This window comes from Lithobates pipiens, unplaced genomic scaffold (assembly GCF_037356315.1).
Source record: "Lithobates pipiens isolate NorthernLeopardFrog02 unplaced genomic scaffold, aLitPip1_a1.2 Scaffold_10, whole genome shotgun sequence".
Taxonomy (NCBI): domain Eukaryota; kingdom Metazoa; phylum Chordata; class Amphibia; order Anura; family Ranidae; genus Lithobates; species Lithobates pipiens.
In genome coordinates, this window is record NW_027507686.1 from 131,335,694 (window position 1) to 131,352,822 (window position 17,129).

Below are 17,129 nucleotides of genomic sequence, written 5' to 3' on the forward strand. Positions count from 1 at the left end.
AGACCTAAACTTCATGTGAACTTTAGAACCCTATTAAAGTCTATGGGACTCGAACGTTCACAATCTAAAGTGCTCATTTTAAAGGGTAATATGCAGGTTACTGTCCTAAAAAGTGTCTGGGGACCTGGGTCCTGCCCCAGGGGACATGGATCAATGCAAAAAAAAGTTTTAAAAACGGCCGTTTTTTCAGGAGCAGTGATTTTAATAATGATTAAAGTGAAACAATAAAAGTGTAATATTCCTTTAAATTTCGTAGCTGGGGGGTATCTATAGTATGCCTGTGAAGGGGCGCATGTTTCTGGTGCTTAGAACTGTCCCTGCACAAAGTGTCATTTGTGCAGGAAAAAAACTCTCTTAAAATCACTTGCGGCTAAATTGTCGGGTCTCCGTAATACAGAGAACACTCAATGAGTGTTCTCTGTATTAGCCGACAATTCATTCATTCATTGATTAAAAAAAAAAAAAAAGAAAAAAAAAGCGTGGGGGTTCCCCTAAATTCAATTACCAGGCCCTTCAGGTCTGACATGGATATTAAGGGGAACCCCGTGTCAAATTAAAAAAAAAATTGACGTGGGGGTCCCCCCAAATATCCATACCAGACCTTTCAGGTCTGATATGGATATTAAGGGGAACCCCGCTTCAAATTTTAAAAAAAAATTGACGTGGGGGTCCCCCTAAAAATCCATATCAGACCCTTTATCCGAGCACGCAACCTGGCAGGCCGCAGGAAAAGAGGGGGGGACGAGAGAGCGGCCCCCCCTCCCTTCTGAACTGTACCAGGCCACATACCCTCAACATTGGGAGGATGCTTTGGGGGTCTGTGACCCCTCAAAGCACCTTGTCCCCATGTTGATAAGGACAAGGGCCTCATCCTCACAACCCTGGCCATTGGTTGTGAGGGTCTGCGGGCGGGGGGCTTATCAGAATCTGGAAGCCCCCTTTAACAAGGGGACCCCCAGATCCCGCCCCCCCCCTGTTTGAAATGGTAAGGGGGTACAAAAGTACCCCTACCATTTCACAAAGAAAGTGTCAAAATGGTTAAATAAGACAAACACACTTTTGAAAAATTCCTTTATTAAAAATGAAAAAAATAAAAAAAAGATTCCAGCGGTGCTAATCCACTCTTGCTATCCAGCGACAGATCTCCGGGATCCAGCGATGGATGATCATATCCAGCGACGGGGGATCTCTCAGTCCAGCGGTGTCCATACATCCTTCTTCTGTCTCCACTCCGGAGACAATGCAGAGAGCCCAGCGCTGACGTTTCTTATATTAGGAGGGCAGGGCCACCCGTCACCTGACCCCGCCCCTCTGACGCTGGAGAGGGAAGCCAGGGGTTCCCCAGTGACGTGTGGGTGACCCCACCCCCTCTGATGTAACGCAGGTTTCCGTTACATCAGAGGGGGCGGGGTCACCCACACGTCACTGGGGAACCCCTGGCTCCCTTCACCAGTGTCAGAGGGGGCGGGGTCAGGTGACGGGTGGCCCCACCCTCCTAATATAAGAAACGTCAGCGCTGGGCTCTCTGCAGTGTCTCCGGAGTGGAGACAGAAGAAGGATGTATGGACAGCGCTGGACTGAGAGATCCCCCGTCGCTGGATATGATCATCCATCGCTGGACCCTGGAGATCCGTCGCTGGATAGCAAGAGTGGATTAGCACCGCTGGAATCTTTTTTTTATTTTTTTCATTTTTAATAAAGGAATTTTTCAAAAGTGTGTTTGTCTTATTTAACCATTTTGACACTTTCTTTGTGAAATGGTAGGGGTAATTTTGTACCCCCTTACCATTTCAAACAGGGGGGGGGCTGGGATCTGGGGGTCCCCTTGTTAAAGGGGGCTTCCAGATTCTGATAAACCCCCCGCCCGCAGACCCTCACAACCAACGGCCAGGGTTGTGAGGATGAGGCCCTTGTCCTTATCAACATGGGGACAAGGTGCTTTGAGGGGTCACAGACCCCCAAAGCATCCTTCCAATGTTGAGGGTATGTGGCCTGGTACGGTTCAGGAGGGAGGGGGGCCGCTCTCTCGTCCCCCCCTCTTTTGCTGCGGCCTGCCAGGTTGTGTGCTCGGATAAAGGGTCTGATATGGATTTTTAGGGGGACCCCCACGTCAATTTTTTTTTTAAATTTGATGCGGGATTCCCCTTAATATCCATATCAGACCTGAAGGGTCTGGTATGGATATTTGGGGGGACCCCCACGTCAATTTTTTTTTTTAATTTGACACAGGGTTCCCCTTAATATCCATGTCAGACCTGAAGGGCCTGGTAATTGAATTTAGGGGAACCCCCACGCTTTTTTTTTTTTTTTTTTTTTAATCAAAGAATGAATGAATTGTCGGCTAATATAGAGAACACTCATTGAGTGTTCTCTGTATTACGGAGACCCGACAATTTAGCCGCAAGTGATTTTAAAAGACTTTTTTTCCTGCACAAATGACACTTTGTGCAGGGACAGTTCTAAGCACCAGAAACATGCGCCCCTTCACAGGCATACTATAGATACCCCCCAGCTACGAAATTTAAAGGAATATTACACTTTTATTGTTTCACTTTAATCATTATTAAAATCACTGCTCCTGAAAAAACGGCCGTTTTTAAAACTTTTTTTTGCATTGATCCATGTCCCCTGGGGCAGGACCCAGGTCCCCTAACACTTTTTAGGACAGTAACCTGCATATTACCCTTTAAAATGAGCACTTTAGATTTCTCCCATAGACTTGTATAGGGTGTTCCGGCTTTTCAAATTTGCTGCGAACAGCCCAAATTGTTCACTATTCGCTGAACAGGCGAACAGGCAATGTTCGAGTAGAACATGAGTTCGACTCGAACTCGAAGCTCATCCCTAGTCAGAAGGAGATTAAACAGAATATATTTTTAATCCTGAAGAGTTGTTCTCTGTGCCAATCTATAAAGCAAAGAAACCAAACACATATGAAGGGAAAAGCCAGGTTCCCATCTATATTGTATATCCATCTCAAGTTATATGCACTGCATGGCTCTAGTCTGGACTATTCGGAATGTCCATCTAGTCCAATCCAAGCCATTTGTTTCTCACCTGTTCGATTGAGTAGTGGTAATATAGTTTTAAAAGGTTGTAGGTGCTCCGTCTGTTTGGCGGCTCCACGTGTCTGTATCCAACGCCTGTTTGGATGACACTGCCGGGACCCGCGTTTTAAACTCGTGCCTCCAGCCCGGCGGTGTCTGACGTCAGACGCCGCCGGACTGGAGGCACGAGTTTAAAACGCGGGTCCCGGCAGTGTCATCCAAACAGGCGTTGGATACAGACACGTGGAGCCGCCAAACAGACGGAGCACCTACAACCTTTTAAAACTATATTACCACTACTCAATCGAACAGGTGAGAAACAAATGGCTTGGATTGGACTAGATGGACGTTCCGAATAGTCCAGACTAGAGCCATGCAGTGCATATAACTTGAGATGGATATACAATATAGATGGGAACCTGGCTTTTCCCTTCATATGTGTTTGGTTTCTTTGCTTTATAGATTGGCACAGAGAACAACTCTTCAGGATTAAAAATATATTCTGTTTAATCTCCTTCTGACAATACATGGGATTTGTTGATATCGGACACGTCTAACTGGTTCTAGTCTAGTCATCGCCTGGGTATTACCAGGTATGTCTTTAATACTGATTATGCCATTTTTATATTTGAATGGCCTAGATATACTGCATTACACCACACATGTATTTCTCGTGCCTCTGAAGATTCATTTGTTGTGGGGGGGGGGGAACGGGGGATCCCCATTGATGCTCTCGCCATGATCCGCCTTCTCAATGATTAAGGAGGAGTAGACAATTTATCCTCGCTTGAGTTAAGATTGATGCGTTTAACAATTGAAAACAACGATATATTATCATTGGAAATTCAGTAGCCATACGGGGTAAGATGTTTTCTTCGCTTTCTTTGGTGTGCTTTATTTCATTAAAAATTCCCTTTTTTTTTTTTTCTTCTCGAAAATTCTATCTGTAATCTCCATGAAGGAGAATTATGTTTTTATACATTGTTTGTTTTCAACAATTATATTTCTCTTTGGGATGCCATTCATTTCAATGAGTTGGTTTCTCCCCCTTAGGGAACTAATCTGCTATCTAATATCAATATGAAAATTATGTCCTTGTATTTGATTATCTGAAAGGTGTTTGTCTTCATTCCTCTCCAACTAATTTGTTGGACCCGAATGAACCCACCACTAGATTTATATGACTTGTGTAAATTTGTGGGGGTGGATATATTTTCTATGCCCCCCACAGATGCTGTATGTACAAAACCATCTATGCATATGCACTTTTTAAATAAACTTCTTTGTATAATTTCAGTTATCTATTGATTGCTGTATGCTGCAATTGTCCTAAGGAAGCTCAGAAGAGCGAAACATGTAGGAAAGAAACAATGCAGTTTAAATCGTATATAAATGTGGTAATCCATGGAGTCTTGTAGGCTCATATACCAATCTTTGTATACCCGTTTTTTATCTCTGTATGTAAACAGATGAAACTGTCTTCTGTGTTTAAATAATGTTTTTTTGTACACAAAATAAAACTTTATTGATTTTACCTATTGTTCAAACATATTTGGTGCCGTTGTAAAAGTCCCGGGGGTTGGTTACCCTCCAGTCCCCCTTCTTCAATTTTCCCCCTTTCCAAATAATCTTTAACTGGGATGTGGCACCCTCTTATATAACGCAAACAAATTTGACCATTGGCCTTTGTCTATATATATCTTTTGTCCACTATCTTTTCAGATGTATTTACTGTATTCCCTGACGAAGCTGTTCACAGCGAAACTAGTTAAAATACTATACCATCTGCAATTTTAGATATTAATTGTTAGCTTTGTATCAGTGAACGTTGTTATATTTTTTATATATGTGTTGTATATATATTTGATTGGTTATATACTTTACCTGTACTGAGATAGTCCACACGCTCCCCCCTTTTTGTAGGTTCTGGTTGGGGACCAGATTCTCCAATTTCTATTTCTTTTAATTTGGATGATTGTACATTAGGTATAAATCCTTATTTTTTGTTTTGTTGTGAGGTCACACATTTATCTAATATGGTGATTTGGTTCAGTGGTCCAGTATGACCGCAGCTCACTCTTTTTAGGTGAGGAGGGATAGGCCCAGAAAGGTCTTGAATCTGAAGACCGTAATTGGTCTCCAACTTCTGGCAAGGGTCAGCTGGGGATTAGTGGCAATGAATTGACCAACATATAAATTGCTTTGATCCACAATAGATCTATAGATAACTTTGGTGAAAAACAGAGAATAAAATTCAAGTGAGGTAAAATGAACTGTTTCCATCTGAATTCTGGTTTGGCCAGTGAATGGGGGAAGTACGGGTGCTGCAGAAGTGGTGGGTTCCCAATTAGGATTGGCGAATGCAGCAGGAAGGGCACTTTGGGCTCAATGGGCCTGTCCTCTTCTTGGTGGCAGCAGGACACAACTTGTGCTTGCCACCTCGCCAGCTTAAACTGCACTTATGGGACTCGCCATGTCACCAAGTGTTACTGCAGTGCTGAATGTATGACCAGGATGTAATAAGGCGCTGGTGCTTGCCAGTTCGCCAGAAGGAATTGCGGCACTAGTACTGGCTCTCTGCTCCATACGAGAGACCTGTAGTTCTTGCACCTCAATGACATCAGAACAAGATCAGGGTCTGTTACACCTGATCTTAGGTCTGACAATGGAATTGCGGTCCCTGCCATCTGTCAGAGTGCCACTGCTGTCTACAGGTTCGTATTCTGAGCCTGAATCTGACAGATGAGTGACTTTCTCTTCACTAGGGATGAGCTTCGAGTTCGAGTCGAACTCATGTTCTACTCGAACATTGCCTGTTCGCCTGTTCAGCGAACAGTGAACAATTTGGGCTGTTCGCAGCAAATTCAAAAAGCCGGAACACCCTATACAAGTCTATGGGAGAAATCTAAAGTGCTCATTTTAAAGGGTAATATGCAGATTACTGTCCTAAAAAGTGTTTGGGGACCCGGGTCCTGCCCCAGGGGACATGGATCAATGCAAAAAAAGTTTTAAAAACGGCCGTTTTTTCAGGAGCAGTGATTTTAATAATGATTAAAGTGAAACAATAAAAGTGTAATATTCCTTTAAATTTCGTAGCTGGGGGGTATCTATAGTATGCCTGTGAAGGGGCGCATGTTTCTGGTGCTTAGAACTGTCGCTGCACAAAGTGTCATTTGTGCAGGAAAAAAAGTCCTTTAAAATCACTTGCGGCTAAATTGTCGGGTCTCCGTAATACAGAGAACACTCAATGAGTGTTCTCTGTATTAGCCGACAATTCATTCATTCATTGATTAAAAAAAAAAAAAAAAAGCGTGGGGGTTCCCCTAAATTCAATTACCAGGCCCTTCAGGTCTGACATGGATATTAAGGGGAACCCTGTGTCAAATAAAAAAAAAAAATTGATGTGGGGTCCCCCCAAATATCCATACCAGACCCTTCAGGTCTGATATGGATATTAAGGGGAACCCCGCATCAAATTTTTAAAAAAAATTGACGTGGGGGTCCCCCTAAAAATCCATATCAGACCCTTTATCCGAGCACGCAACCTGGCAGGCCGCAGGAAAAGAGGGGGGGACGAGAGAGCGCCCCCCCCTTCCTCCTGAACCGTACCAGGCCACATACCCTCAACATTGGGAGGATGCTTTGGGGGTCTGTGACCCCTCAAAGCACCTTGTCCCCATGTTGATAAGGACAAGGGCCTCATCCTCACAACCCTGGCCGTTGGTTGTGAGGGTCTGCGGGCGGGGGGCTTATCAGAATCTGGAAGCCCCCTTTAACAAGGGGACCCCCAGATCCCACCCCCCCCCTGTTTGAAATGGTAAGGGGGTACAAAAGTACCCCTACCATTTCACAAAGAAAGTGTCAAAATGGTTAAATAAGACAAACACACTTTTGAAAAATTCCTTTATTAAAAATGAAAAAAAAAAAAAAAAAAGATTCCAGAGGTGCTAATCCACTCTTGCTATCCAGCGACGGATCTCCGGGGTCCAGCGATGGATGATCATATCCAGCGACAGGGGAATCTCTCAGTCCAGCGCTGTCCATACATCCTTCTTCTGTCTCCTCTCCGGAGACACTGCAGAGAGCACAGCGCTGACATTTCTTATATTGGGAGGGCGGGGCCACCCGTCACCTGACCCCGCCCCTCTGACGCTGGAGAGGGAAGCCAGGGGTTCCCCAGTGACGTGTGGGTGACCCCGCCCCCTCTGATGTAACGGAAACCTGCGTTATATCAGAGGGGGCGGGGTCACCCACACGTCACTGGGGAACCCCTGGCTTCCACTTTGTGCAGGGACAGTTCTAAGCACCAGAAACATGCGCCCCTTCACAGGCATACTATAGATACCCCCCAGCTACGAAATTTTAAGGAATATTACACTTTTATTGTTTCACTTTAATCATTATTAAAATCACTGCTCCAGAAAAAACGGCCGTTTTTAAAACTTTTTTTTGCATTGATCCATGTCCCCTGGGGCAGGACCCGGGTCCCCAAACACTTTTTAGCACAGTAACTTGCATATTACCCTTTAAAATGAGCACTTTAGATTGTGAACATTCGAGTCCCATAGACTTTAATAGGGTTCTAAAGTTCACACGAAGTTTAGGTCTGTTCGCAGGTTCTGGTGCGAACCGAACAGGGGGGTGTTCGGCTCATCCCTACTCTTCACTATCTGTCATGCTCAGAAACATGTAGGCCTCTTCATTACTGTACCTTCGAATTGACATTTTGGTCTCTAAATTTACTGGTACAGTAGTGAGACTCACAGGTAAAAAAACTCTTGACTGTCAGTGACTGATTCAAACACTACCAAAAAACTGTTATGCCCCGTACACACGAGCGGACTTTTCGACATCCAAACTCCGACGGACTGAGTCCGGCGGACTATCCGATCGTGTGTGGGCTGCAACGAACTTTAGCGAAGCTAAAGTCTGACGGACTTTAGAAATGAAGCATGCTTTAAATTTTCCCGACGGAACTCCGCCGGACCCGGTCCCCTTTGAAAAATCCGCTCGTGTGTGTGCTACTCCGACGGACTAAAACCGACGCTAGGGCAGCTATTGGCTACTGTCTAGGAACTTCCTACGTCGAATCCAGTCGTACGTCATCACGTTCGACTCCGTCGGAGTTTGGTGTGATGGTGTGTGGTCAAGTCCGTTCGGTCGAAAAGTCCGCCAGAACTCCGTCGGAACTCCGGCGGAACTCCGGCGGAACTCCTTTGGAGGTCTGTCAGACTTAATCCCTCTCGTGTGTACGGGGCATTAGTGTTCCAGGGGATCAGGCCTGACCCTGCAGATGCTGCAGTTATGTGTGTTGTGTTTTGTGACAGTGATCGATTGATACTGCACTTGGGTATCTGGGCTGATCCTGCTAACACTGTGTTTTTGGGAACCCTAAACTGTTGGGGACGCTAGTATAGATCTGATCAGATCAGATATCGATCCGTTCAGACACTATACTACTAAGGGAGGCGTATGGTGTTCGCGTGGGTGTTAGCGGTACTGGCACTAATTTGACGCTGCCTGGGGCGATGCAGACCCTATCTGACACTAAAACCTAACTTTGATCACCCACCGGTTATAGCTGCACTTTTTGGCTTTTAACCCCCGCTAGCAGCCAAGGAAATCGTTAATAGGGCCCATTTTGCTGCTCTGGTGAAACGCTTTTCAGGCGCTTTGGTAGCGCTGTTAATTCATTTCAATGGGTAGGGGCGTGAAGGAGCGATGTATACACTGCTCCCACACTACCCCAAAGATGCTGCTTGCGCTAAAATGCCTATAAAGCTGCCAAGTGTGAAAGGGGTCTTACTCTAGCGTTTCCCTAAACTAATTGTCAGCTGTTCTTAATATTTCAACTTCAACACACAATTAAAAAAAAAGGGTAAGAATATTTTCCAAGCCTCATTATTGGCCAAACTGTGGGAAATTGGCTTGGCATTCAGGTGAACAAACATACAGTAAATTCATGCTTCAGGCAAACTCCAAACATGCAAGATTTGTGCAAATAAAAAAAAAAGTGTGGCATTTGTAACGTTTAACAGGAATGGTTATAGAGGACATTGTATGTACTTTGTTTACTTTTTTTTGGTAGATCTTAGGAGATTACTGTTTGAGTAAGTGCAATTCAGCTTGAAACTTGTTAGAAACATCTTGATGTCTGCATCTATTCCCATTTAGTCTTTTGGGTCTGCTATGGATTTTTATGGATTTTAAGGGGAACCCCACGCTTACCCACAGGTAAGAATCAGCCAAGGGAGTTTACACTCACTTTAAGGGGAAATATGATCAACATGTATAAACACATAAGTGGTCCATATAGTGAATTCGGTGTAGAGTTATTCCTCTTAAGCCCCGTACACACGAGCGGACTTAACTCCGAAGGAGTTTCCGCCGGAGTTCCGCCGGAGTTCCGACAGAGTTCCGCTGGAGTTCCGACAGAGTTCCGTGGAAACGGACTTGCCTACACACGATCCCACTAAAGTCCGCCCGTCTGGTACGCGGTGACGTACACCAGGTCTGACGAGACTATAAAACGGAAGTTCAATACCAAGTGCGCCACCCTTTGGGCTCCTTCTGCTAATTTCGTGTTTACCCCGTGTTAGTAGAAGTTTGGTGAGAGACGATTCGCGCTTTTCAGACTCGTATTTTTCAGAACGTTTTTCACTGCTTTTCAGTTTGTGCTTGTGAGGTTTGTATCTGTTTTTTAGTGCGTGTAGTCAGTTCGTCTCTGTATTTTGCAGTGCCATCTACTGCTCTCGCTGACTTTCAGCTTGCTCTTCACAGGCCTTGCTGTTCTTCAGTGACTTCTGTTAAGTTCGTTCTGACAAGCCGACCGTTTTGAAGCCATGTTGCGTGTACGTACTCGTCGTCGAGTTCGTGCTTTGCTTGTGCTTGGTGTTGTAGTTCATTCTTCAACCCAAGAACAGTCCGTGGACGGGGTGTTGAGGAGTTCATGGACGAAGAATTGGTTGCTCCAGCGTGACCAGTTCTCGCACATGCCTTTGCTTCGTGAGATCCGGGAGAATAATCCTGATGATTTCAGGAATTATCTCCGGATGACGGACCCCGTCTTCACCGTCTGCTGGCTTTGCTGACCCCTTATATCAGCAGGCAGGATACCTGCATGCGGCAAGCCATCACTCCGGAGCAAAGGCTCATCGCCACGTTGCGCTACTTGGCGACAGGGAGAAGCCTTCAGGACCTCAAGTTCTCGACAGGCATCTCCCCCCAGGCTTTGGGGATCATTATTCCAGAGACCTGTTCTGCCATCATACAGGTCCTGCAGGAGGACTATATTAAGGTAAGATTTATCATTTAACATCACATTTTATTGTCTTTAATGTTTGCTAATGTCTTGTATTTCTTGCCTCAATCTCTAATTACCATGATTGCAATATGCTGTGAATGTCCCCTTTGACCTCATGCATGCTGTAATCTTTTTAATGCTCCTTTTTTGTCTTTCATGCATATTTGCCTTCATTAAACCTCACCAACATGCTATGGTAGGCCCATATCCACCTAGTCTAGTCACTTAAAATGTCTTTTGTCAGCTCCATTGTATTGCTTTATCCTAAAACCAAACATTTAAATATTATTCCAAATGGTCTGTGTCCCCTTAACTGAATCCCCCCCCCTTAATAGTATCCCAAATAGTCTGTGTGTCCTTTAACTGGATCCCCCCCCCCCCCACTTAATATAATTCCAACTAGTCTGTGTGTCCTTAAATTAATGTTGAATTATATATTGTATTTTTAACCCACTTCAACCCTGGAATGATTTTCCCCCTTCCTGACCTTCAGCACTTTTTTTTGTGATTTGGCAGTGCGTTGTTTGAATTGACAATTGTGCGTCCTTATAACATGGCTCCTCCTAGTAAATTATCTTCATTTTATTAGCACAAATAGATGTTTTATTTGGTTGTCTTTGATCACCTCTGCTTTTTTATTTTTGGCGATTAACCACCAACAAAACCAAACCGCATTTTTACAAATATGCATTATTTTTCACTTTTCGCTCTAAGAAATATAGCCCCAAAAATATATCACCCTGATTTTTTTGGACATCATTTTATGCTGATACGTATTCTTATTAAACAAATTTGTTCAAATGAATCGCAATAAGCGTTTATTGATTGTTTTGTGCAAAAGTTCTATCGTATCCTAAATATGGTCTATTTTGCTGGCATTTTTAAAATCTTGCCATTTTTGTAAATAGTAATGGCGGTGCTAACCGTTTTTAATTTTTTTATTGTGACTGCCACATTATGGCGGACACATTGGCCAATTTCCATACATTTTTGGGACCATTGTCATTAATACAGTGATCAATGCTGTAAAATTGTATTGATTACTGTAAAAATGTCACATGCAGTGAAGGTGTTATTAGGCACAAGGGGGCCGAGGAATGGTTTAAAGTGTGTTCTGGGTGAGTGTTTATTAACTGTCTGGGGGATGGGCTAGCAGTGACCTGACCCTGATCACTGCTCCCAATGACAGGGAGCAGACGATCGGTGTCCTGTGACTAGGCAGAAGCAGGAAAGAAAGTTTGTGTTGTAATGTACAATGTTTAATGTGCAAAAGTACTTATTTTTGTTTTTTCTGCTTTGCCTCCCCAGTTTCCTTCATCGCCACAGGAATGGCAGACTGTGGCATCCCATTTTGCCACCCATTGGGACTTTCCGAACTGTGGTGGTGCGATAGATGGGAAGCACGTCCACATTGTGCCACCACCCCATTCGGGGTCGTACTATTATAACTACAAGGGGTTTCACAGTATTGTGTTAATGGAGGTGGTGTCGGCACAGTATGAATTTCTTTATGTGGACGTGGGGAAGAATGGCCGTATGTCTGATGGAGGAGTCTTCGCCCAGACGGAGTTCTACCGCTGTCTACAGACAGGTGGACTGGGATTGCCACCTGATTCCGAGAATGTTGAAGAACTCCCCTTCGTCTTCATAGCTGATGAAGCTTTCGGTCTGGTCGACCACGTCATGAGGCCATTCCCCCAAAGAACCCTCACCCCGGAGAGGAGGGTTTTCAACTACCGGCTGGCCAGAGCGAGAAGAGTTGTTGAAAATGCATTTGGAATAATGGCCAGCCGGTTCCGTGTTTTTCTGACTCCAATCAACCTTGCGGAATACAAACTGAACCATGTTGTACTTACGTGCTGCATTTTGCACAACTTTTTAAATAAAAACTCAACCAATTATTTGTCTTCAATAGTGCCTGAGGCTGGACTTGTTCCTGAAACTCTGACAGGCCTGGATACTGGCCGTACTGGCTTGGCCCCCCAAAGTGCCCGTGAGGTTCGTCAAAGATATGAAACTTATTTTAACGGTAGGGGGGCCATTGCAATGCCACAGAATCTTTAATTTTTAACAATTAAAATAATAAAAGAACATCAAATCTGAATTTTGTTTTCTTGCTTGCTTTTAGTTTGTGCTGTCTCCTATGTTATCCTAGTGCACTTGTAGTGCCAAGTGTATTTTCATTAATTAAATAAGGCCCATTGTCACTGGATACACAAAATCACTTTTCACAAACTGGTATTGAGCATTGAAAGAATACGCCACACATTGTTGATTCTTCAAAATTTTAATTTGGCCACATTCACATGTACCATTGAATATTTATATGATTTTTTTTTTTTTTGGGTTAATTTAACTTTCTTTGAAAAACATTTTTTAGTTTCCTTTTTTTTAGATTTTTCAAAATAGTTTTTTGTTTTTTTTTGGTTTTTTTAATTTTTGTTTTCTTTTTCGTAAAAAAAATATGAAAAATGTAACAACAATCAGCCACAATATTTATAATTTAGGAAGTAACAATCTTTTAAGTAAAACAAGGGAAATGAAGAACATGATCGATATTATGGAGAAACGGATTATATTCTCCCCAAAATATCGATCATGTTCTTCATTTCCTGCTGCATATTGTCAATCCGATTCTTCAGGAGATCCAGGCTAGTTCGCATGGCATCTATTTCCCCATTCCAGCACATTATCTGGCCAATCAGCCTTTGTGCGCTGTCACTGGAAAACGGGGCCCTTTCCACAACCAGAACATCACCTACAATAGATGATAAAAATTGGTTCAAAAAATATGCAGTCATACATGGATTTCAACAAGCTGGGGTGTCAGACACTCACCTGGTGGGGTGCCCATCTCCCCTACTTCCTCCACCTCTCCTTCCTCAACCTCTCCTTCCTCCACATCCTCGGGGGGGGGGGGGCACTGGTGCTTGGAAATGTGTCCCTTTCCACAACCAGAACATCACCTAAAATAGATGTAAAAACATGTGTTTTGAAATATGCAGGTATACATCGATTACCTGAAGCTGTGGTGTCAGACACTCACCTGGTGGGGTGCCCATCTCCTCTCCTTCCTCCACCTCTCCTTCCTCCACATGCACATCCACGGGGGGGATGGGGCTAACCTCACATTCATGCTGGCAAGGGTGGCGGTCCCTGGGATCCTGCTTTGTGAGTCTTTTCTCCCCTATGAGAAATTAACAAACAAAAAGGTATACTTTAGCACACAGATATTTAAGGCCAGAACTAGGAAGATGAAACCTTGATTAGAAGTGTTGTACAATTGTCGGTTTATGAAGAGATGCAAAATGTGAAGACATGATAAATCAATTCACTTTGCCAAAAACTACAATAATTCAAAAATTTGCTTTTTGTGCCAAGTTTCACACATGCCCACCCCCCCCCCCCCCCCCCAAGTATACCAAGGAACCCCGTGTGGTTTACCCTAATAAATGTTCTCTGGTGTCCCACACTTTTGCTCATGAGTGCAGATGTGTTTTTAACCAGCTGCCAAGTGTCCTCTCCTTCAATTACACTGAATGTTCTTTTCTAGTCATTGTAGTTTGAAACACATCTAAACCACAATGTCCTAATCTTTTTTTGGTTCCTAAAAATTACACAGCAAAAAAAATGAGGATTAAACCCTGTATCATAAACGAGGTTTGACACGAACAACGAACAAGGGTTTGTTATTAACGATATGATTACTGTATCCACCAACATGAAAGCAGCAATTTTTTACATTGTACAAAGGTAAAGCATATGGATCAGTATGCAATAATCATAAAATAGGAACACACGACAAGTACTTACTTTTTTTAAGAACTTTCTTGATCCTTCTGTACTGATCCGGCTCCCTCAATTTAAGGTCGGACCACCGTTTCCTCAATTGGTCTTTTGACCGCCGTACCCCAAAACGATTGTGCAGGGTCTTAACTACTTTGGCCATGATTCTGGCCTTGCGCAAGTTCGGATGGGTGTATGGTCCATGCTTGCCATCATAATCCTTACTTCGCAAGATTGCCACCATCTCCACCATCTCTTCAAATGCCATATTTGAGGCCTTAAATCTCCTCTTTCCGGATTGGGACGTTTGTGGCTCCGGGGATTCGTGACTACTGGAGTCATTAATATCAAGCACCTGTTGTGTTTCCGCCATGTTTCTCCTACTGCGCACCGTAGAGAAAAGGGGGCGGGAAATATTCTTGTAAAAGAACGTCATGGGCGGGCAACGCAGGCGTGGCTCTATGCGTGCGCACTGGATATTACGCCAAAATGCACATGTCGTACGTGCTTACGTACGTTATGTGCGCACAAAAGGGCGGGAAAACAAAAACTTGACCAAAAGAACGTCATGGGCGGGCAACGCAGGCGTGGTTCTACGTGTGCGCACTGTATATAACGACAAAATGCACATGTCGTACGTTCTTTGGAGAAAATAGGAACAGAAGTTGGGAGCAAGCAAAACGAAGGTAAGTTTAAACAAATTCCCCAAATCAGTGGCATATCCTGCTTAGAGATTGGGGTCTATATTGGGCTAAGATTAGGAGAGTCTGGGCTAACATTATTGTTTTTGGCTTGTGTATTTTTTTCTTTCAGAAAAATGAATCAGAAATTTAAAGATCCTGAATTTTTGAGTCTATTTATTGACAAATACAAAGAGCTGACAAATCTGTGGCAAGTCAAGCACATTGATTATTATAATAAACCAGTAAGGAGGGCAACACTGGAGAAACTTCTGACATTTGTGCAGACTTGGATCCCAGAGGCAGACGTGGACTTTGTGGAAAAGAAAATTCAAATATTGAGAAATATGTACCGAAAGGAGACTAAGAAAATCCTTAAATCCAAAACATCAGGAGCAGCACCAGGTGCTGTTTATGTACCCAGGCTGTGGTACTTTGACAAACTACGGTTTATTGGCGACCAGAGTAAAGCCAGGGAATCGCTTTCAACTCTTCCCTCCACCCTTCCCTCCACCCTTCCCTGCAGCATTCCCTCCACCTCAGCAGAGGCTGATGAGCAAGCTGAGCCTTCCATCCTGGAAGAAGCGGATGCACCCAGCTGGAGCCAGGTAGTTTGTTACAATAAATAGTGATATTCATAATATTAATGATGTTAACTAGATGTTATAATTTAAATGCTATTATTGATGTTAAAAAAACAAATATTTTGACATATCAATTAAGGCTCGGTTCACACAGGGGGCGATGCGAGGCGACACGACTTGCCGCGCCGCGACCTGCCGCGACCTCAGCAGCGACTTGCAAATGACTTCTGTATAGAAGTCAATGCAAGTCGCCCGAGGTCGCCCAAAAGTAGTACAGGAACCTTTTTTCTAAGTCGGAGCGACTCGAGTCGCTCCTCTTAGAACGGTTCCGTAGTACAGAACGGGGGCGACTTGTCAGGTCGCGGCACGGCAAGTCGTGTCGCCTCGCGTCGCCCCCTGTGTGAACCGAGCCTTACAGTAGTGGCCACAAATGTTTGTCACCAGCAGAAACAAGAAATAGTGGTGTCATAATGATACTCTTTTATATGTATTAACAGAATTTTGAAGTCAGGAGCTGAAAAATGTTTATGATTGATGAACAAAAAACTAAAACGATATCCCTTTTTTTATACACAGGATGAGCTCAGCCAGGAGGAAGGTGTGGAAAGTGGCAGGCAGGAGGAGGCTGGGCCCACTGTCAGCCAGGAGGTGGCCGGGCCCACTGTCAGCCAGGAGGTAGCCGGGCCCAGTAGAAGACTCACACAATCACAGGTGCCTCCCCTCCGTCTTCCAGCAAAAAGGCCAAAGAAAATGACAGTCACACAGGAGGAATCCCTGCGTCTCATTCGAGAGGCTACAAATGTGTTAAGGAGCCCCCCTGAAGCTGAAGAGGCCTATAGCTGCTACATAGCCAGCCGGCTGCAGCAATTGGAGATGGGCCAACGCCTCCAGTGTGAGCGAATCATTTTCTTGGCCTTGCAGAAAGGGCTGAGTGGCGAATTAACTGCCACCAGCGATATTGTGGATCAAGTTCCTCCTGTTCCTCCTCCTCCTCCTCCTCCTGCCACAAGTACACCACCGGAGACACAGCCTCCCAGGAAGGCTGCAGGGAAGTCTGCAGGGAAGGGTGCAGTGAAGGGTGGAGCGAAGAGAAGAAAGTGATGACCTGGCTTCACTCTGGTCTGACCAAAGACGCAGCCTGTTGTACCACAGCCTGGGGACATATAGACCATCTGCTGCTGCTCTTGATGTCTGGGATTCTGGGACCATATTGTACTTCTTAATATTTGAATTTTCTTTTCCGCAGAGTTTAATGTTTGCCCTGGGGCCAAAAGGCTACACAAATGTCACAAGTTTCTCCAGTGTTGCCTTCATTTTTTTTTTGTTGAACCAGAATAAATGGATATTTTTTTTGGAAAATATAATTGCCTATGTGTTTTTTGGTCAAATACATTTCTAAAAGACAATGTGAAATTAACAAGGGACACTAACCTCCTTGAGGTTCCAAAAAAAATAAAAATGTTATTGTGGTAACTTGTCACCAGAATAAAAATAAAAAGGTTATTGTGGTAATGAAAAACACAAAAAAAAATATAAGGTTTTTGGTGTTAACTTGACAGAATAATTAAATATGGAGATCACAAGAAAATAATTGGTAAAGAATTATACGAAAAATAGGGAGGAAAAAATAAAAAAAAGTCGACTACCAAAAAAAAAAATAAAGGTTTTTGGTGTTAACTTGACAGAATAATTAAATATGGAGATCACAAGAAAATAATTGGTAAAGAAT